This window comes from Lissotriton helveticus, chromosome 6, assembly GCF_964261635.1.
Source record: "Lissotriton helveticus chromosome 6, aLisHel1.1, whole genome shotgun sequence".
Lineage (NCBI taxonomy): Eukaryota > Metazoa > Chordata > Amphibia > Caudata > Salamandridae > Lissotriton > Lissotriton helveticus.
This window is the reverse complement of record NC_136067.1, coordinates 539991716-540014041: the sequence shown is the minus strand read 5'-3', so window position 1 is coordinate 540014041 and position 22326 is coordinate 539991716.

Here is a 22326-nt window from a genome sequence, read left to right as displayed (position 1 = left end):
AGGTGTAAAAAAGGGTGTGACCTCATTACACCTCTCTGTAATGCAGCTCCCTGGCCTATACTGGAGGCTCCTGGTGGGCTAGTTGCCCCCCAGGGACCCCCAGTATGCAAGGGGAATTAGTTCCTCCTCTGCAACTGTGCCAGGGGTTGCGCTGCAGAACGTTGTAAAAAGGGGGCGTGCCCTCTGAACACCTGCCTGCAAAAATGTAGTAAATCAGTATAAAAAACCACAATTAATACATTTAAAAATTGTCATTTAAAAAACCTTGCAAATTCACTGAAAAAACCGTAGGTTTCAGGCCTTATATAGTTAGTAATTAGCATTTAAAAAACCTTGCAAATTCACTGAAAAAACCATAGGTTTCAGGCCTTATATAGTTAGGAATTAGCATTTAAAAAACCTTGTAAATTCACTGAAAAACGATAGGTTTCAGGCCTTATATAGTAATGAATTAGCATTTTAAAAAACCTTTGAAATTCACTGAAACAAACCATAGGTTTCAGGCCTTATATAGTTAGGAATTAGCTTTTAAAAAAACCTTTGAAATTCACAAAAAAAACTATAAGTTTTAGGGGTGTTAAAGTTAGCTGGACATTTCACTCATACAAAACCATTGAAATTGCTCCTATATTGTTAGTTGTACTAACTATATTTCCCGCACCCGCAATCCACTGCTGATGATGTCACATATTAGATCATTCATGACATGGTTAGTGACATCACTGATGACATCTCAAATGACATCACTGATGACATCATCCACGTGACAATCATATACATCTTTTTATACACTATTAAAATGTTTCATCACTCTTTGTAAAATACAGAGTATCATATTTGAATCCATTGTCACAGCAATACAAGTATCTAAAAATCCACTCAGTGATTCATAGATGTATACACACATCTAATCACTTACCTGTAGATTCACTCATACATGCTGTCAATGAACAATAGAACACTATCAAAAATACTTATACACCTATAGCGACATTAAACAACAGCACACATCCTATTCACATATGAAGCCATCCTACTCACTTATGGAAACAATGGATCATACTTACATATTTACTTAGCAAAACACTTATACAAACACCACTTCATCTATTCATTTAGATAGTAAGTCATACTTAGTGAATTATAAAATCATTATTACAAGTATACAGTTATCCATACAGTCACTCACACAATCATTGAGTCGTATGTATACTTCTTTATATACAACAACTGACACATATACTGCCTTTTATTTTTCTAGTTTGTTGGACATGTACCATTGAGAAATATATTTGCTCATCACCACACCCATAAAGAGATTCACTTACCCAAACTGTTAGAACATGTAGTTTTAACTTCATATATCTACTGAATCAACTATTCACACATCTTTGGACAGTCACACACCCCCCACCGAACCACACACACGTTCACACTCCCATACAAATACTCAGTTAACTAATCAATAACTAATATAGACTTTCACATAGCTAGTAACCAACTGTAGAATCAGTTTACACAACAACTGACAAAGTGATACAGATATTCACACAGTTTAGTCACTATCCACTTTATTTAGTGAGACATTATAAATTGGTCAAGTAAACAGTCAATTACACTGCTACTAAATCCTCCACCCAAATATTCTTCAATGCAAATTGCTATATACATAATGCATATTTAAATAACGAAGCAAACCTCATTCACTGGATGATGTCATCAGTGATGTCATCAGTGATGTCATTTGGGCCTTTTGTGCTTTATTTCTGCCCATTTTCCCTTTCTCTCCCTCTGCTCCTTCACTCGTTTTCACTCGTTTTTCTACCCTTTCTATCTTTCACCTTTCTGCTCTTTGATTGATTTAAGCTTTATTCGATTTTTGTAGGATTAAAAAATCATAAAAGCAACATCAACATAAAAATAATACATGATGTACATAAATACAACATTACAATTGTGGAAGACTGGCTGTGGTTACAAAAGTTTTTAGGAACACGTTAAACCGCATGAGGACCCTTTCCCAACAACAGGATATATATTATACTTTGGATAAAAGTCATGTAAGTCCCAGACGGATATGGGGCCGTCTCCATTTTGGGGCGGGTAAGATCGTAGAAGGGGGACGATGTTCTTGTTTTTGAATTTCACTAGGACCAGATCCCCACTAATGTCTTTGGTTAGCGACCCTAGCCAGCCCACCCTTCTAACACTTAGAATACCACCGTCATGATTGGGCGCGAGTGGTCTATTTTTGGAAAGCCAGAATAAGACCTTATTTAAAAGTTCCTGTCGGCTTTCAAATTTCCCATGGCAGGGTGCCGGTATACCTGATAGAACAAGAACAAAAGGAGCGGCTTCAGGAGGCAAGTGTATAGATGCTGCTCTACTTGTTACTCTATTTAGGTCCGCTCTGGCAGCATTGTAATTATTAGACCCGAATTTAGGGGCAACTTTGGTATTAACACATTTTTTAGGAAGCTGTGGAGAAGTTTGGGCATGTTTGCTAGGGTTAGTAGGCAATGGAACTTTTGAGGCAATAAATACGTCAGGACCGTTGGCTATAACCTTCTTAGGGATAGAAGGCTTTACATCTTTTGTTATGGAAATAGCCTGCTGGGCTCTACACCCAATGGATGGATCATTATTAAGTAATGGGGGGTTGGCCTGAATGATTCTCTCGATACCCGTAATTCTATCACCAAGGGCATTAATTTTTTGTACCAGAGGTGATACGATAGAATTAAACAATAACTCTATCTGGGACAGTAAAAGTACTTGGTCTACGTAAGTTCCACTCTCTACCATGGTTAGGGGGGGATTGGTGACTGGTGATGAAAGACCAGCACATGGTGTGTTTAGGTGGTTCCCACTTTCCATAGTGTCATCTTGCTTCCTTTTATTATTTGGGCCCTGAGACAAGGCAACACCATGGGTATTTTCTAATAAGTCACATGGTTTCCCAAATGGGGTAGAAATGCTAGAACTTTTTACGGGGGAAGAGGATGCCACTAGGGCATATTTAGTGCCGCATAGAGAATTCATTTCCTCCCAAAAGGACAAGTTTTGCGAGTTAACAGAGTTGAGTGGGGGTAATTGATTGGTGTCTGACGATTGTTGCGACTCGATCACATCTTCACCAAAAGTGGACAGTGTTTGTTTGGTCACGGTAAAGTTCAGGGTCCCCTGGCCTGGATCACATATTAAAGGTAATTTATTTTTGGACCCCTTACGTGACATAGTCTTACAGGAAAGAGAAACACAGACCAGGAAGTGTTATGGGTATAAGTAAAACGATGTGCTTCCTCTGGTTGCGGAGCCAAGGGGGGTGGCCCGTCCCGGCCTCCTCGGTCCTATGAGGGCCGTAGAGGGCCCGGCCTTTGTCCGGGCTTCGTCCCGCGCGCGTCCCGCGTTGCGGGATTAGGTGCGAGATTATATGCACTGCAGGCCGGGGGCGGGAACGCCGAGGGAAGAGGCAGCAGGTGTGGAGCAGAGAGCCTGCTGGTCCTCGCAGTCCTCGGCGTATGCAGCACTCCAAATCCTTGTCCCAAAGCACACCCCACACAGAGACACGAGCGCTATTAAGTGAGGTGAACCTGCCCCTGCACTCTTGAGTGTTGGTGATCGAGGCCCTCCTCCACCCGCAGGTTTCCCTGCGCCTCATCCCTGGTGGTCCAGTGGACCTCTGTCTCCTTTCTCTCACTCTGCTCCTTCACTCGTTTTTCTTCCCTTTCTATCTTTCACCTTTCTGCACCTTTCTGCATCTCTGCTCTTTTGTGCCTGTATTTCTGCCCATTTTCCCTTTGTCTCCCTCTGCTCCTTCACTCGTTTTCACTCGTTTTTCTACCCTTTCTATCTTTCACCTTTCTGCACCTCTGTTCTTTTGTGCCTTATTTCTGCCCGTTTTACCTTTCTCTCCCTCTGCTCCTTCACTCATTTTCACTCGTTTTTCTACCCTTTCTATCTTTCACCTTTCTGCTCTTTTCTGCATCTCTGCTCTTTTGTGCCTTATTTCTGCTTATTTTCCCATTTTTCTTTATCCCTTCTTTCCTCCCTTTACCTTTCCCCGCCGCTGCTGCCCCCGCGGCCCCTCCCCCCCAGCGCGACTGGCCCAATCCAGCTCCCCTCCCCGCTCCCGCCTCCCAGCTGTCCAGCCCTCCCCAACCCCTACTTAATGGCGGCCACTGCGGGGACAGGCGAGCAAGACCACTGACTCATTGTCAGTGAAATTGCTCTCCCACCCTCGCAGCTCCACCATTAAGTGAGGTGCCCCTGCACTCTTGAGTGTTGGTGATCGAGGCCCTCCTCCACCCGCAGGTTTCCCTGCGCCTCATCCCTGGTGGTCCAGTGGACCTCTGTCTCCTTTCTCTCACTCTGCTCCTTCACTCGTTTTTCTACCCTTTCTATCTTTCACCTTTCTGCACCTTTCTGCATCTCTGCTCTTTTGTGCCTTATTTCTGCCCATTTTCCGTTTCTCTCCCTCTGCTCCTTCACTCGTTTTTCTACCCTTTCTATCTTTCACCTTTCTGCACCTCTGCTCTTTTGTGCCTTATTTCTGCCCATTTTCCCTTTCTCTCCCTCTGCTCCTTCACTCGTTTTCACTCGTTTTTCTACCCTTTCTATCTTTCACCTTTCTGCTCTTTTCTGCATCTCTGCTCTTTTGTGCCTTCTTTCTGCTTATTTTCCCCTTTTTCTTTATCCCTTCTTTCCTCCCTTTACCTTTCCCTGCCGCTGCTGCCCCCGCGGCCCCTCCCCCCCAGCGCAACTGGCCCAATCCAGCTCCCCTCCCCGCTCCCGCCTCCCAGCTGTCCAGCCCTCCCCGACCCCTACTTAATGGCGGCCACTGGTGCACCGAAGGCGCATCAAAGGCAAGCACGTCTGCGCCCGTCCGCGACCAGCACCAGGAACCCTGGACCTCCGCCCTGCCAACGCTACGACCCAGCAGCACTCCACGTACTCAACCCAGGCTGCAACAACAACTGCAAGCTAGCATCACCAGCCGACACCCATGGACCCTTCAGCTGTCACCACTGGCACACCTGCAGCACCGCCAAGAACACGGATCCAGCAGAACCCGCCCACAAGAACACAACCGAACCGAAGACCCTGCAATGCATCCTCCTCAATGTCCGATCCCTCCACAAACATGCTACAGAAATCTGGGACCTCCTCGACAGCACCACCCCGTACGTAGCATTCTTCACCGAAACCTGGACCAACACCACCTCGGGACCGGACATCGCCATTGCCATCCCCCAAGGATACAAGATCTACAGGAAGGACCGCCCCACCCACCCAGGTGGAGGAATCGCCATCATCCACAAATCCAGCCTCCGCCTGAGCACACTCCCTGACGAGTCCACAGAACTGATGGAACACCTTCACTTCAAGATACTGGCCAGCCCCACCGCTGCCCTCCGAGGAACCCTCATCTACCGACCCCCTGAACCCCGCGGACCCTTCGCCAACTCCATCACGGACATTATCTCCCGCAGGCCATCGCATCCACCAACTACACCCTGCTGGGAGACCTCAACTTCCACCTCGACAATCAACTGGATCCCAACACCACATGCCTCCTGGACAACCTCCACAACATTGGACTCTGCCAGATCGTGACCGAGCCCACGCACTCAGCAGGACACACCCTCGACCCCCTCTTCACTACAGGAAACTCCATCACCTTCAGCCACACCACCGAACTCCCATGGACCGACCATCGTTGCGTCCACTTCCCCTTCAGAACACCCACCATCCACAGACACCAGCACCTGCTTCCACAAAGAAACTGGACCAAAATCACCAATGACCAGCTCACCTCCTCACTCAACAACTCCACCCCAACTATCGCGGAAAACAATGACCCCAACACCGCAGCCCGAACCCTGCATAAATGGATCTCGGACAGCACCAACACCATAGCCCCCCTCAAGAAAAACAACAATACCCGTGCCAAGAAAGCCAGATGGTTTACCACCGAACTTCGAGAGTCCAGGCGCACATGCCGCCGCCTCGAAAAGGCCTGGAGAAACACCAAATCCACAGAAGCCCACAACAACTTCAGAATCGCCACCAACGCCCACCATCAACTCATCAGAGAAACAAGGAAAAAAGCGATTGAAGACAGAATCTCCACCCACGCACACAACAGCAAGGAACTCTTCAGCATCATCAAGGAGTTCGTCCAACCCACCAGCGAGTCTACCGACATCCCTCCCTCACAAGACCTCTGCGACAAACTCAGCACCTTTTTCCACCACAAAATCAAGAGCATCTATGACAACTTCGACGAAGACAACCAACACACTGAACCCTCATCAACCCGACACCCAGAAACCAGCGATTGATGACTGGACAGCCCTCACCACCGAAGACACACTGAAGACAATGAAGTCGATCCACTCAGGGGCCCCCACGGACCCCTGTCCCCACCACATCTTCAACAGAGCCGCCGACACCATCGCACCCATGCTCCGCCACACCATCACCCACTCCCTGGCGAGGTCAACCACCTCCTAAAGAAACCATCAGCGGACCCCACCGACCTCAAAAACTACAGACCCATCTCCCTGCTCCCTTTCCCAGCGAAAGCCATCAACAGCCAACTCGCCACATTCAATGAAGAACACAACATCCTCGACTCCTCCCAATCCGGCTTCAGAAAAAAACACATTTCGGAAACCGCCCTCCTGGCCGCAACAAACGACATCTGCACCCTACTGGACAAAGGAGAAACGGTAGCCGTCATCCTCCTAGACCTATCAGCGGCGTTCGACACAGTCTCCCACCGCACCCTAATACGCAGACTCTACGACGCAGGAATCCAGGACAAGGCGCTCGACTGGATCTGCTCCTTCCTCTCCGTCAGGACGCAACGGGTCAGACTCCCCCCTTTCCTCTGAGACCCCACACCTACCACCTGCGGAGTCCCCCAGGGCTCCTCCCTCAGCCCGACGCTCTTCAACGTCTACATGGCTCCACTTGCCCCCATCGTCAGAACCTACGGACTCAACATCGTGTCATACGCAGACAACACCCAGCACATCCTCTCCCTATCCAACGAGCCCAACACCGCCAGACGCAACTTTCGAGAAGGCATGGAAGCCGTCGCCAAATGGATGAAAAACAGCTGCCTACTACTAAACACCAACAAAACAGAAGTACTCATCATGGGCCCAAACCCCGACGCCTGGAGCGACACCTGGTAGCCCACCGCCCTCGGAAACCCGCCAACCCCCACAGACCACGCATGCAACCTGGGAATCATCCTGGACTCCGAGCTCAAAATGGACCGCCAGATCAACTCTGTCTCATCTTCCTGCTTCCACACCCTCCGCCTCCTTCGTAAGACCTTCAAATGGATCCCCCTCGAACACCGAAAGACAGTCAGTCACGCCCTGGTCACCAGCAGACTCGACTACGGCAACGCACTCTACGCCGGAATAAAGAAAAACCTCGGGGGGAGGAGCCTAGCTCGCGACCGAGATGGCCGCGTTTTAGCTCGGTTTTAGCTCGGCTCCGTTCAACCACCTGTTTTCTTCGATTATCCTGCATTTCTCCTGCCCCGGGAAGCCCTCCTTGCGGTGTTTCGGTGCCGCGGACACTTACCCGTTGCTTTGGTGATCCTGGGTGCTGTCGATCCTGTGCGGTGGTCCCGCTCGGAGCCTTCGGGGCGGACTGGCCTGGACCTCCTGGCAGCGACGGGACGCGACGTAGCGCGATGGTCGGCCCTTGCTGGCGCTGTGGATCTGGTTGCGGAGGCTGATGTGCGAATAAGCCGGCTGTGCCCGTTGGCGGACCCGACTGGCCTGGGCCTGGGGGTGCGGACGCTGCCTCCTGCGGGGGAGCCTCCTCATTTCTCCGGCTTGGTCCCCCCCCTTTGTTCCCCGGCCCGGCCATTTTGAATTTTCCGCCCGGGCTCGGAGAACGGGGCCGGCGGCGCGAGGGGGCCTCCGAACATCCTTCTTCTGGTGGGTCTCCTTCCTGCCTTGGGGCGCCCCGCCGCAGTTCGGCTGACCTCCTTTTGCTTTGGTGTTGCTCCGGCCGGGGCCCCCGACGACCGAGGGCTTGCTGGGCTCCTAAGATGGCGGCCGACCCTGAGAGTCTCTGCCGGGCCTGGGCGAGCACTGGGGGCCCGCCACACGGCCCGGATGTCGGATCTTATGAAGGGTTTCCTGCACTTCAAGTTATCCTGGATGCACTATACTCCTGGCGGACTTCCGTGGCTGCACCTGTTTCCCCTGTGGAGGCGGACCCAATTTTTGATTTAGGCGGGCCCCCGTCGTTGGATTTTGCTTCCTTGTTGCAGGGTACGGCTGGTGTGCTCCTGGTCTCTGTGCCTCCGGCGGAGACCGCATCCTTGAATTGGAGACTCTCCGGCGCCCTTCGTCGTCCTGCTTTGTTGCCTCGGCCGCTGGTCTGCGGTCCATTTGCATCCTGTCCAGGCCTCGATGATCCTTTCTGTTTCTCATCGCGTCGGCTCCCCGGCCGGGACGCCTGTGCCGACCCAGCTGGGCTTGCCTCGTTGGACTTGTCTATAGAACTGTGCCTGCGGTGCGAAGATTGTCCCGTAACTTTTTTCTATTCTCCGTACTTTCTTTCACGTTTCTCCTCAGGACTGCCGCTGGATTTCCTCCTGAACCCTGTGTCCCTCGTCGTTTGGACTTTGTTTGTTTGGATGATTACAACCTTGGACAAAAGCGGACAGGGCTGAAATGACTTATTATATGCGGTAGTCTTGTTTTTGATCTATGACCGACATGTGCTGTTGTGCTGTTGCGTAACTTCGTGGGACTCCTGAAACTTTTCCTGATTTCGTTTAACTTCCCGTGGGCTCTGCCTCTCCCCTTTTCACAGGTGGTGGGATGGTTTCAGATTATCCTGTTTTTTGCCCTCTCCCGTGTGTGATGTTCCTTCCTTTCCCTGGCCCTTCTTTTTGCCTTTGTTTCTACCTTGCTTCTTTCTCCTATATTTCGGGTTCTATTTTAGGGCGACAGGCACGCTGCTGGGGGGTTGGCCGTAGCCTTCTGCAGGGGTGTAGGGTGGGCTTTAGGGGTGGGTGGGGGGGTCTTTAGCTGTTTTTGGGGGATCTTTTTCCTCCTTTCTTCTCCCTTTTTTGGTTCTATGGCCCTTGTGTATCCCTTCTTTCGGGGCTCTGTCTCGTCATCTGTCCCCCTGGTGTCTTTCTGGGGTATTTTTCCGGTATCACGATGATTCTGATTTGCTGGGTGTGTTTTTTATATTTCCAATGTCTATTTTGTATCGGGTTATGGTTTTCCTGTTTCGTCGCCCGGGGGTGGGTGTTTGGATAAGAGTCCCTTCCTTTTCTTCTTCCCCCTTCCTTTCCCCCCCCCCCCCCTTATGCGGGGTTTCTTTCTTTTATTGGGGGTCCGTTTAGTATTGTTCTTGTATTTGGGTCTTTTTCTGTGCTGTTTGGTGGGATGGGTGGGAGCTGCGATGGGCGGGCATTGGACGGTGTGTGCGATGGCCTTTCCTCGTGTCTGCTGTTTTGACCGGTGCTTATTGGTATGCCTATCTCGTGTTTGTTTCTCCTGTGTTTTTACGATCATTGTATCGCTGCCCGCCGCGGCCCCGCCCCTTTGGATTGTCTCTTGGCCCGCCATACTCCTGTACTCCCTAACCCGTCCTTTAAAAATACGAAAACTACCTTTCTAATTCTTATCTCCTGTGATCGCTCTAAGATGCTTGTTATTTCTCCTGTTTCTTTGCCTTTGTATACTGTGATACTCTGCGCATTGCTCCTGACATTCGGCTCTGTGGTGGCCAGCCCGGTGGGTTGTAGGCCCGTATTTGTGAGCTCTTTCTGTACAATAAAGGTTTTCCAAAAAAAAAAAAAGAAAAAAAAAAAAAAGAAAAACCTCATCCGCAAGCTACAGAACATCCAGAACGCGGCCGCAGGACTGGTCCTCAACCTGCCAAAACACTGCCACATCTCCCAGCTCCTGCGCACACTCCACTGGCTCCCCGTCGAGGCGAGAATCACCTTTAAGATGCTCACCCACGCACACAAGGCCCTACACAGCACCGGACCAGCATACCAGAACAGCCGGCTCAAATTCCACTCACCCCAAAGGACCCTACGATTAGCCCAGCTCTCCTACGCCGTGGTCCACAGCACCAGAAAGACCAGATCGGGAGGCCGCTCCTTCTCCTTCCTCGCGGCCAAAGCATGGAACGCCTTCCGCTCCACCTCAGACAGACAACATCGCTCCCCATCTTCGCAAGAAACCTCAAAACCTGGCTCTTCGACAGACCCCCTCCTTGATGGAATGGAACCTGCACCCCCCCACTCCTAGCGCCTTGAGACCCTTACGGGTGAGTAGTCGCGCTTTAACAAACTCCTGATTGATTTGATTGATTGATTTGAGATGTCATCAGTGATGTCACTGACCATGTCATGAATGATCTAATATGTGACATCATCAGCAGTGGATTGCGGGTGCGCGAAATATAGTTAGTACAACTAACTATATAGGAGCAATTTCAATGGTTTTGTATGAGTGAAATGTCCAGCTAACTATAACACCCCTAAAACATGTCGTTTTTTGAGTGAATTTCAAAGGTTTTTTAAAAGCTAATTCCTAACTATATAAGGCCTGAAACCTATGTTTTTTTTCAGTGAATTTCAAAGGTTTTTTAAATGCTAATTCCTAACTATATAAGGCCTGGAATCTATGGTTTTTTCCAGTGAATATATATATATATATATATATATATATATATATATATATATATATATATATATATATATATATATATATATATATATACATATATATATTACCTACTGGCGGTCGCCAGTAGGTATATATAGTTAGGATTTTTTCTCTATGGGTTTTTTGAAAATTCTATGTCTAATAACTTTGGCGTTTGTGGACGGAATTGGCTGAAACTTTCAGGAAAATGGAACATTTTGTTTCTGAGCAGCCCTTGAAAATTTGGGGGGGGTTCGTCAAGGGGGGGCTGAGAAAAAAGGGGGGTCCCAAAACGTGTTTTTAACATTGAGTTTTCCATAGGGCGGTTGGCCTCACTTTTAGCCCGAACGGCTGAATGGATTTGCACGAAACTTGGCAAAATTGTAGGGACTGGTAGCCCGATGTGCCTTTTGTAGGTCTCAATATATGTGCTACAGTGGATTTTGAGAAATTAACGTTTAAAAAAAGATATATATCTGTAACAGCGGACCGGGCAGCGCTCCAGGACGCGTACTTTTCGCGCAACGGAGCTTTGTGAAGCGAAGCTGATTGGTTCTCCGGCGTCTGTCAACATTCCAAACAGTCCGTAGCGGCCGCCATCTTGTCTCTCGGTAGGATCGAGAGACAAGAGGAGGCCAAAGCGAAGGGGCAAATGACCATAAGGGGGAATAGTAGATCCTCGCTGACCCCCTACGTTTGATGTGGAGGTTTTAAAAGGGCTCCGCGGGGCAAAAAAAAAATAAAATAATAATAATCGAACGGCTGAATGGATTTGCACGAAACTTTGCAAAATATTAGGGACTGGTAGCCCGATGTGCCTTTGCTAGGTCTCAATATATGTGCTCCAGTGGATTTTGAGAAATTAACGTTCAAAAAAAGATATATATCTGTAACAGCGCTCCGCTTCGCGTACTTTTCGCGTTACGGAGCTTCGCGAAGCTGATTGGTTCTCCGGCGTCTGTCAACATTCCAAACAGTCCGTAGCGGCCGCCATCTTGTCTCTCGGTAGGATTGAGAGACAAGAGGAGGCCAAAGCGAAGGGGGAAATGACCATAAGGGGGCATAGTAGATCCTTCCTGACCTCTTAGGTTTGATGTACCATTTTGTCAAGTTTGGTGTAATTCCGTTCAGCCATTCAGGCTGTAGACGTATGTAAATGTCCTATGGAAAATTGCATGGGGAAAACACATTTGAAAGTGTTGAAATTTAGAACCAATTAAAATGTTACTTTGGTTTTGTATTTGTGTGTGATGAAAGTTAATTGGTTATGTATATATGTCAAATGAGAGGAAACCACAGCCATTTTGTGATACTACTGTCTGAGGTACATTTGTGAGGAATTTTTGGTGGTGAATTTCTGGTGTTTGATTTACACAGTACTAACACTTTTCCTACTTTTGAAAAGGTGAGTTGTTAATTTGTAAGGGGAACTATGTTGTACACTTGAAGATAATTTGAAAAATGTTTTCTGTTATTTATTTGCAGTCCTTCTGTTATACTAAATACTTGATAAAGTTAGTTTTATATTATGTATTACTAAAAACGATAAATGAAAGTGATTATTTTTTTCTGCAATTTACAGCAAGCAATTTCAAAATAAAATGGCTCACAATGAAGAGACCGTGGCAATTTCTTTTGAATTGTCCACTACATTGATTGAAATTGAGAGCACCAATAATGAAATATTGTCACAAGGAGGACATGACTTGTATGATTCCATTAGATTGATTGAAATGGACAGCACCAAGAATGAAATATTGTCACAAGGAGATGACTTGAATGATTCCACTACATTGATTGAAATTGAGAGCACCAATAATGAAATATTGTCACAAGGAGGAGATGGCTTGTATGATTCCATTAGATTGATTGAAATGGACAGCACCAATAATGAAATATTGTCACAAGGAGGAGATGACTTGAATGATTCCACTACATTGATTGAAATTGAGAGCACCAATAATGAAATATTGTCACGAGGAGATGACTTGAATGATTCCACTACATTGATTGAAATGGACAGCACCAATAATGAAATATTGTCAGAAGGAGGAGATGACTTGAATGATTTTTTTGATCAATCTCTTGATGGCGAATTTATCGAGTGTTTGGAGACCATAGAGTTACAAGAATCATCATTGCAGACTTTTAATGAGGAGATTCCAGATGAGATGATTGAAGAGGAAATTACTGATGAGGACATGTTACTAGTTGTTTCAAATTTAGAAAATTCTGAAGAATAAATTTATATTTAGAAATCAAAAATTGTTTGAGACATTATTTATTTTTATTTTTAATTTATGAGGTTGTAGCGAAGTGATTGTAGTATAAAATGAGACTTATAGTATAGAGTGCAACATTTTTATGTTACATGGTAAGTTTACTCATATTTACTTCCCTTCTGCCACTATATTATCTCCAATGTGTATTTGACATGTCTTCTTCATCTCCGGCCTCCTTTCTCTCAGTGTGTGTCTCCGATGCATCTTATCGCTGGTATTTTGTGTAATTACAGAAGAGAGTAAAATAAAATAGTTCGGAACGTGAAAAGGGGGCAAAGTAGAGTACTCCTCACCCCCTAGGCCTTTTTAGGCGGTCCCAAAAGGATCAGTTTCTGCTTTCCTGAGAGATTATGGTATGAGTTCCATATACCACAATAACTTGCATTACAACATGCAAGATATCTATCTCCTATTACCAACTTTTGGAGATATTCGCGCTAAGCGCGAATATCTCCAAAAAGTAACACCTGCCCTGAGCAGTTCTTAGCCATGTTATCCAATGGGAGGTGGATAACATGGCTAAGAGCATTAGCTCGGTAATGTATGAATATCGCTGAGTTTTTAGCGATATTCATGCATTGCGGCCGTTTATTATCGCATTTGTGATAAACCTTGATAATAGCAAGGTTTATCTTCGGTAATTTCTGATGATGCTTAGCGGTAAAAAATTCGTTGGTAAGCATCGTTAGCGATAAATATCGCTTAACTTTGGTAATATGCCCCAACGTCTGTTAACGTTCGATTCGAAGGAAATGAGGAAGTGTTGAAAAACATTGTCTGCGCCATCTTGCCTTTTTTGAAATGCCACACTTTTGTCGTGCACGGCAGCCATTTTAGATGTCTTGACCAGACCCACTCTCTGCACGCTGTCGATTCGTAGCATGGCTCCTCACCCTCGCAAGCATCTTCCCCAGGCACTGGTCACCCCCGCTCTCTGTCTTATGCATGGGCAATAAACCTCCCCCCATCTGCGCTGCTCTTCCCTGAGAATCACACTGTGCCCGCCCGACACCTCCCTTTCGCCCTATTCACTACCGCACCCTCTGACACTCCTCTTCCTCTGTGTCCGATTGTCCAGGCTATCAGCTAGCCCTGCAGATGTAGTTTATGGCCCCAGCTGTAAAGAATCACCCCTCTTCAAAGGAGTTATAGTAGATCAAGGCCCACACCCGATGAGATCCGTCACACCACACGTGTTCCTACTATCTGAAAACTATCCTGTATTGTGATTGGGGAGGGGACAGAGCCTGAAGCGGAAGATTCCAGGAATGACTCTTTGTACATCAAAGTTTTTACAATTATGTGTCACATTAAAAATATATAGCACTCCAACAAAGTAGTAGGAATATAAAACTTTAATAACATATAAATATATACAAGAAAACAAAAACAGTAAAAACATTTAAACAACGAAGAGACCGTGGCAATTTCTTTTGAATTATCCAATAGATTTATTGAAATTGACAGCACCAATAATGAAATATTCTTGTCAGTAGCGGTCTGTTGTGCGAATAGTTCCAAGGCAGCAGAACGCGCTGAAATCTAGATGGCACGAAAGTGATGTCTAGCAAGTTGCCGCCCAGCAAATAACGGCGTGGGGCGCCGCGGGGGTGAGTGAGTCCAGTAGGCACCACAGCTATTCTTAGCGGCATTGCAGAATTACTGCTGGGGACAATGGCTGTGCTGTAGCAGGGTCACAGCAGAAACAAAAAGGATTCTGTTGAAGATGTTGTTGGTTTTCAATTTGAAAACAGTTCTGGTGTCAACTGCTATGCTATTGTAGTGATTAATGTTTTGTTTTCTCTAGAAAATGTAAAAGAGGGGGAGGCAGTCCAAAGTTCCGTTAAAAGGGCAAAGGAAAGGATCGGTGGTTTGAACTATCAGTCAAAAAGGGGAGGGGGTGCAACAATTTTTCCTACCGGGTCACACTGTGCTTTCACCGGAAGTGAGGTCTGCAGGATTCTAGTAATTCAAAGTGAGGCTGGCGCCGACGTCCCGCGGATACAGTTTCGTCACTCCACGGGTGATCATGGCAGTCATTCCCCATCGGGGGTCGGAGACTCCCGCGGCTCCTCTAGAATCTTCAAGGTCGTGGAGGACTACGGTGGTGGAGTCAACCAGTGACCGGGCCATTTCTTTATGCTGGGCCCGCTCTTGCCAGGTCGACCGCCATTTTGAGAGTTCGGTAGGTACTGGCGATCGCGGGGTCAAATGAGCGGACGGGCTCCACCCTGCCGGGCGAGACGTTGCAGCATAGCCACAGTGGAAGAACCCTTTTCCGGGCGCCTGGAGCGCTGAGGGTGCAGCTGGGAAGCCTCCACCTGGGGAGGCGGGAGAGGCCTGTTCGCACCGTCTCTCCCTGCCAGTGCATCCCACGGCGTCTCGCTTGAGATTTGTTATGGCCGGACCAGGCGATGAGGACGAGGGGGGGGGGGTCGGAGGCATGTGCAAGACATCCCCCCCCCAGTGTTGTCGCAGCCATTTTTCAAGAAAGAAGAAGTGTCCCGTCCGTCTTCGGGCCGGGCTTCCGGTAGATGTCGGCCGGACGCCCCTGGCTCTGGCCCCATTAACGGGTTTCTTGGTTTATTGGCTGCAGCCGGATCCCGTCGGCCTCGGCCCCCCGACCGTTGGTGGCCGGACCGGAAGAGCATGTGGCGGGACTACCTGCAACTCTCAAGGGCCACCGCGGCCGGACTGGGAGAGAGAGGGGAGGGTCGAGGAGACATTCCCCCCCCCCTGCAACTGTTCAGCGTTGTAAAGGCAATCCCCTGGCCGGGTCCCGCTGGTCTCGGCCTCTCCTCCGGCTACACCCTACGTTAGGATCTCCTGGCCGAGGCGTGGCAGCAGGACCTGCTTTATATGGGCTGCTCCCGGCTGGGCGTAGCCGGAACCCTGCCCCACCTTGGAAGTTTCCAGAGTGGGGGCGGATGTTCTACTGACTTGCATTTTCCCTAGTCTATCGATTTTTTGGGCGTGGCAGGCGGTGGGACAGCGAGGGGTGATTTGGTTTCTCTTACTGTTTTTCTGGTCTCTCACCACTGGCATATTTCTAACGTTTTCTTGTTTCTAGGACATTAATAGGTTTTATCATTACGTTATGTTATCGTTTCTTTGTTCGTTGTTTAATAAAAGTTCATGTTCATCAGTGGCCTACTGATTTTCGATTTCCTATTCTTTTCTTTCCAGGTTGTTTCATGCTAAAGTTTCTGTTAACAGGATACAGTGATCACTTCGTTATTATTGCATATGTCTTTTTCACTAGGGGTGCTCTCTGGTCGGGCCAGATGACGTATGTCTAGTAAATGGTCCGGGTGAAACAGGTGCATCAATCAATCAATCAATGAGGAATGAAATAGGTACGACGTGTTAAAGGCTTGCGTTACCTACCCTTCACTATCTGCAAAGGGAGAGAGAATATTCCTATTCTTCCTCGTTTGCAGGCAGAGAAGATCCTTAAGAGAACCAACTTCGAACAATTCAATGCTCGATTCAAACAATCAACAAGGGGTACTGTGAACACAAATGAACGCCGCTTATGTACATACGCATTGCTATTTTCAACAGGTTGTTCCTAATGTTTCTATTTTAGCGAGGTCAAAAAGAGATCCCATTAGTGGCCTACTGATTTTGCTCGATTCCTTTTGTTTTTTTACACGGTTTTTCGCTATCTGCAAAGACTAAACAGAGTATTTTGACTCTGTGCTTGTTTGTAAATAGAGAATGAACCAAAGAGAACAATCAATCAAATGGAGAGAGAAGCAGGCACGACGGATTACAAAGGGGGCAAAGGGCTGCGTTAACTACCCTTCACTATCTGCAAAGAGAGAGTACTCCTAATAGAAATGAGGGGTGGGGGGTAGCATTCAAAGCAGATCAGTGTGCATAAACACGAAAATGTTTTTACTTACCACGTACTTGACATTCGACAGCTTATGATATTTGCTATTAAAAAACCATTGAAATTCACTGAAAAAACCATAGGTTATAGACCATATATAGTTAGGAATTAGCATTTACAAAACCTTGAAAATTCACTGAAAAAACCATAGGTTATAGACCATATATAGTTAGGAATTAGCATTTAAAAAACCTTATTTTACTCACACAAAACCATTGAAATTCCATATATAGTTAGTTGCACTAACTATATATCGCGCACCCGCAATCCACTGCTGATGATGTCACATATTACATCATTCATGACATGGTCAGTGACATCACTGATGACATCACTGATGACATCTCAAATGACATCACTGATGATATCTCATTTGACATCAATGGTCACATCAATGATGATATCATTAATGTGACAATACAATGCATCTCCTCACACTTTAATATAACCTCTGTTACACCCAGTGTTAAATACAGAGTATAATTTTTGAAACCATTGACACACCAATACTAGTTACTACATACGCACTCACTGATTCCTACGTCTACACACACATTCACTCATTCACCCATACAATCATTCATACATACAATCACTCATCTTTACAACACTATCATATGCACTCATACACCTATACAGACACTCACACTCTGCCACTCATCCATGGAGTTACTCACACACCTAGTCAGTCCTGTAAAGAATCAATCACAGTTCCATTTTCTAATCTATACAGTTAAACATAGAGTACCTTACATTTTAAAACATATACTAACACATACTTACTCTCTTATAGAATCACTGATACAAGTACACATTGATCTGCACAGAGTCACACACCTCCCAGCCAGCCATACACACACTCAGTCTCCCATACAAATACTTGTGCAACCAATCAATAACCCATATAGCTACTTATATAGCTACTGATCAACACATGCAGCAGCTTGCACAACAACAGACATGCTGATGCACACTTTCAGACAGTTTAGTCACTAACCCGTGCATTTAGTAAGACGCATTTAATCACTCACTCATACAGTCAATCACGCACCTACTAAAACCTTCATTCAGACACTTATACATCCACTCATTCTTCAATATGTAAAACATATTTAAACTTTACAGAAACACATAATCACTGGATGTTGTCATCAGTGATGTCATTTGAGATGTCATCAGTGATGTCATCAGTGATGTCATTTGAGATGTCATCAGTGATGTCATCAGTGATGTCACTGACCATGTCATGAATGATGTAATATGTGACATCATCAGCAGTGGATTGCGGGTGCGCGATATATAGTTAGTGCAACTAACTATATATGGAATTTCAATGGTTTTGTGTGAGTAAAATAAGGTTTTTTAAATGCTAATTCCTAACTATATATGGTCTATAACCTATGGTTTTTTCAGTGAATTTTCAAGGTTTTGTAAATGCTAATTCCTAACTATATATGGTCTATAACCTATGGTTTTTTCAGTGAATATATATATATAAATATTCATTAAAAAACATAGGTTTCAGGGATGTTATAGTTAGTTGAACATTTAACTCATATAAAACTAGAGAAATTTGCCTGTTATAGTTAGTTGAGCTAACTATAACTCATGCGCCCGCAATGCACTGCTGATGATGTCACATATTACATCACTCATGACATGGTCAGTGACATTACTCATGATATCACTGATGAGATATCAAATGACATCACTGATGATATCACTGATGACATCATCCAGTGAATCTGTGTTTCTGTAAAGTTTAAATATGTTTTATATATATATATATATATTACCTACTGGCGGTCGCCAGTAGGTAGTTATAGTTAGGACCTAGCTACCATAGGAAATCCGCAACATTCTATTGGGAATAACTTTGGTGCCGGTGGAGGAATTTGCGTGTAATTTTCCAAGGTTTCGGGGGGATTCGTGAAGTGGGGGCCGAGAAAAAAGGGGGGTCCCAAAACGTGTTTTCCCCATGTTAATTTCCATAGGATGAATTGACAAGGCTACAGCCCGAACCGCTGAACGGAATTTCACCAAACTTTGCAAAATTGTAGGGACTGGTACGCAGAAGTGCCTTTTGTATATTTGGTGAAAATTGCTCCAGTGGTTTTTACCAAAATTAACTTTTAAAAAATATATATATCTATATGCGCGCTTCCAGCGCTTACCGGTACGCGTACCGTGGAGCGCACCCGGCGCGCCACGGAAGTGCACGAGCGGAAAGCTGATTGGCTCTCGGGTGTCTGTCAACATTCAAAACAGTCCGGAGAGTCCGCCATCTTGTGTCTCAGTAGAATCGAGACACAAGAGGTGAAAATAAAAAGGGGTAAATGATTAAAAGGGGGAAGGGTAGACCACCCTGACCCCCTAGGTTTTCTGAGGGCGGCCTAGAAGGACCCTGAAGGTAAAAAATAGTGGGGGGAAAAATTTGAAATTTTCGCGGGGTAAGCGCTGGGTGCGTTCCCATGTACGCTTCCCATTACGCGTACCCTGAGCGCACCACGGGGAAAACAGAGTAAAAAATTAGAGCAAAATAAGAATTTAGAGTGCTTAGAGGTAGGGTAGCTCTGAAAAGAGCTGTTGTGTTATGTGGGCATTTTTTGTACCTACAAGTAGGTACCGATGCAGAGTCTCAAATTCAAGAGGAAGACTCTATTCCCCTCATCTGTAAAATGTACACCATCTCTCCTATAGATGCCTTGCATGTTGTAACGCAAGTTGTTGTGGTATATGGAACCCATACCATAGTCTCTGAGGAAAGCAGAAACAGATTTATTCACATGTTTCCTTGCTTTCTCAATCTGTGGACAAAATTGGTTGGACCAGTTCCATTTTTGTCTTTGGCATATATTAGAAAATACCAAGGCAGTTTTTGGGAAAAGTGACATCAATTGCCCAAAGATGTCCTTTAAAAGCATTTCCAGACCTACCCCAGTGAAAGTGCCCAGGTCATTGCCACCACAGTGCACAATTATGAGGTCAGGGTGTGGTAGATGCATAAAGGATTTTACCAATGGTATCAATTGGTGACTTCTCAATCCTCTCTGTCCAATCCACACAATGTCCACATTTGGTAAATCAAGGTTGGAAAAACCTCTGTTACTTGCATATTTTTCACTCCAGTAGACAAAGCTATGACCCACAAACTAGACTTTTGGCATCTTGAAGGTAGGTGTGCTTGTATTCAGATGAGTTGTGGAAATGAAATGGCAGTTTGAAAGTAGGAGTTATGAAAAAAAAGTGGTTGAGATTCAGTGCACTTGAAAAACAAGAAATGATTAGTGGTTTCTTAAAATTCTCCACTGAAAATTAGGGTGCATGTTTTTTTTTGAAGAAGTCATTTTAATGGTTGAGAAAAAGTCATTGAAAGAAACATTGCACATGATTAGCTATTACATTGAGAGGTCAAACACCCTTGCTGGATTCTTTTGCAACATAGTATGGTGACCTTTTCAACTGTGTGCTGGCTTACGTGGGAGTTACCATGGTAACAGGGTGAATGAGCACTGGGGGGATGGGTGAATATTATGTGAGTTTCAAAGTGTTGAAATGTAGAACCAATTAAAATGTTAATTTGGTTTTGAAATAGTGTCGGAAGAATTTTAATTGGTTAAGTTCAGGGATATGTCTGAAAAATTACAGGGAATCAGGACCATTTCTGGTTGCAGTGCTTCAGGTGCATTTCAGAGATTCTGCTTAAGAAAATCTGGTGTGTGTGACTGACACTGTTCTAAATCTTCAAAAGCATTTTTAAAGGTGAGTAATGATTCTTTTAATAAAGATAGACTGCTGTATGCACTATGGGGAAGATTAAGAAGCATATTGTGCTTCTTTATTCTTGCATTGTGTGTCATGTTTTTTTGTAATGCTGTTTAAAAATTGAATGGTGCATATTGGAAATGTATTTTGGAAATGAGTTAGGTTTTCTGCTTTGTTTTGTTGTGGTCATTTAAATGGGCTGTGCTTTGTTTCAAAATCGATTTACTATGGAAAATGTTTTCTGGTAAAATGTCTGGCTTTTAAATTTTGGTCAAGGATCACAGTGAGTGTCTGTGTGAAATAAGGAATTACATTTTCACATTTTTCAAAAATGTCACCGGTGCCTGCTAACAGTTTGCCTCTCTTAGCTTAAAGGGTACTCTGTGCCTGTGTCTCACCTTACTCTGTGCCTGTGTGTTATCTCATATATGATTCATTTAATGAAGATAGACTGCTGTATGCACTATGGGGAAGATTAAGAAGCATATTGTGCTTCTTTATTCTTGCATTGTGTGTCATGTTTTTTGTAATGCTGTTTAAAAATGGAATGGTGCATATTGGAAATGTATTTTGGAAATGAGTTAGGTTTCTGCTTTGTTTTGTTGTGGTCATTTAAATGGGCTGGGCTTTGTTTCAAAACCGATTTACTATGAAAAATGTTTACTGGTAAAATGTCTGGCTTTTACATTTTGGTCAAGGATCACAGTGAGTGTCTGTGTGAAATAAGGAATTACATTTTCACATTTTTCAAAAATGTCACCGGTGCCTGCTAACAGTTTGCCTCTCTTAGCTTAAAGGGTACTCTGTGCTTGTGTCTCACCTTACTCTGTGCCTGTGTGTTATCTCATATATGATTCATTTAATGAAGATAGACTGCTGTATGCACTATGGGGAAGATTAAGAAGCATATTGTGCTTCTTTATTCTTGCATTGTGTGTCATGTTTTTTTGTAATGCTGTTAAAAGATTTAATGGTGCATATTTGAAATGTATTTTGGAAATTAGTTAGGTTTCTGCCTTGTTTTGTAGTGGTCATTTAAATGGGCTGTGCTCTGTGTTAAAAACGATTTACTATGGAAAATGTTTTCTGGTAAAATGTCTGGCTTTTAAATTTTGGTCAAGGATTACAGTGAGCGTCTGTGTGAAATAAGGAACTATATTTTCACATTTTTCAATAATGTCACCTGTGTCTGCTGACAGTTTGCCTCTCTTAGCTTAAAGGGTACTCTGTGCCTGTGTCTCATGTCACTTTGCACATGCATAATCTCTTTTTTTCTGTGTGTCATTTCTCTCTTTGTGTGTGTGTCATGACATGTGTCTCATGTGCCTAAGATCACACTGTGAGTCAAGCTTGATTTTAAATGGATCTGGGTGAATATGTTGCTTAGTTGATGTGTTTAAAAATAAGGAAATACATGTATTTTTAAAGTCAGTTAGGCTTTAGCATATGTACTAGTAGGGAATCTTAAGCAGCATATCTGTTAGGCCTCTTACTTCACAAATAGGCTCTAATGTGTGCAATCAAGATCCAGGGTGTGCCGTTGAAATGAAAAAGGAATGTTATGTCTTGCTTATATATATGTGGTCTGTTTTTTGCCAGTAGACACAGTGAAATAGTATGAGCAGAGACACACATATTGCATGCAGAGACAGACATGGTAGATTACATG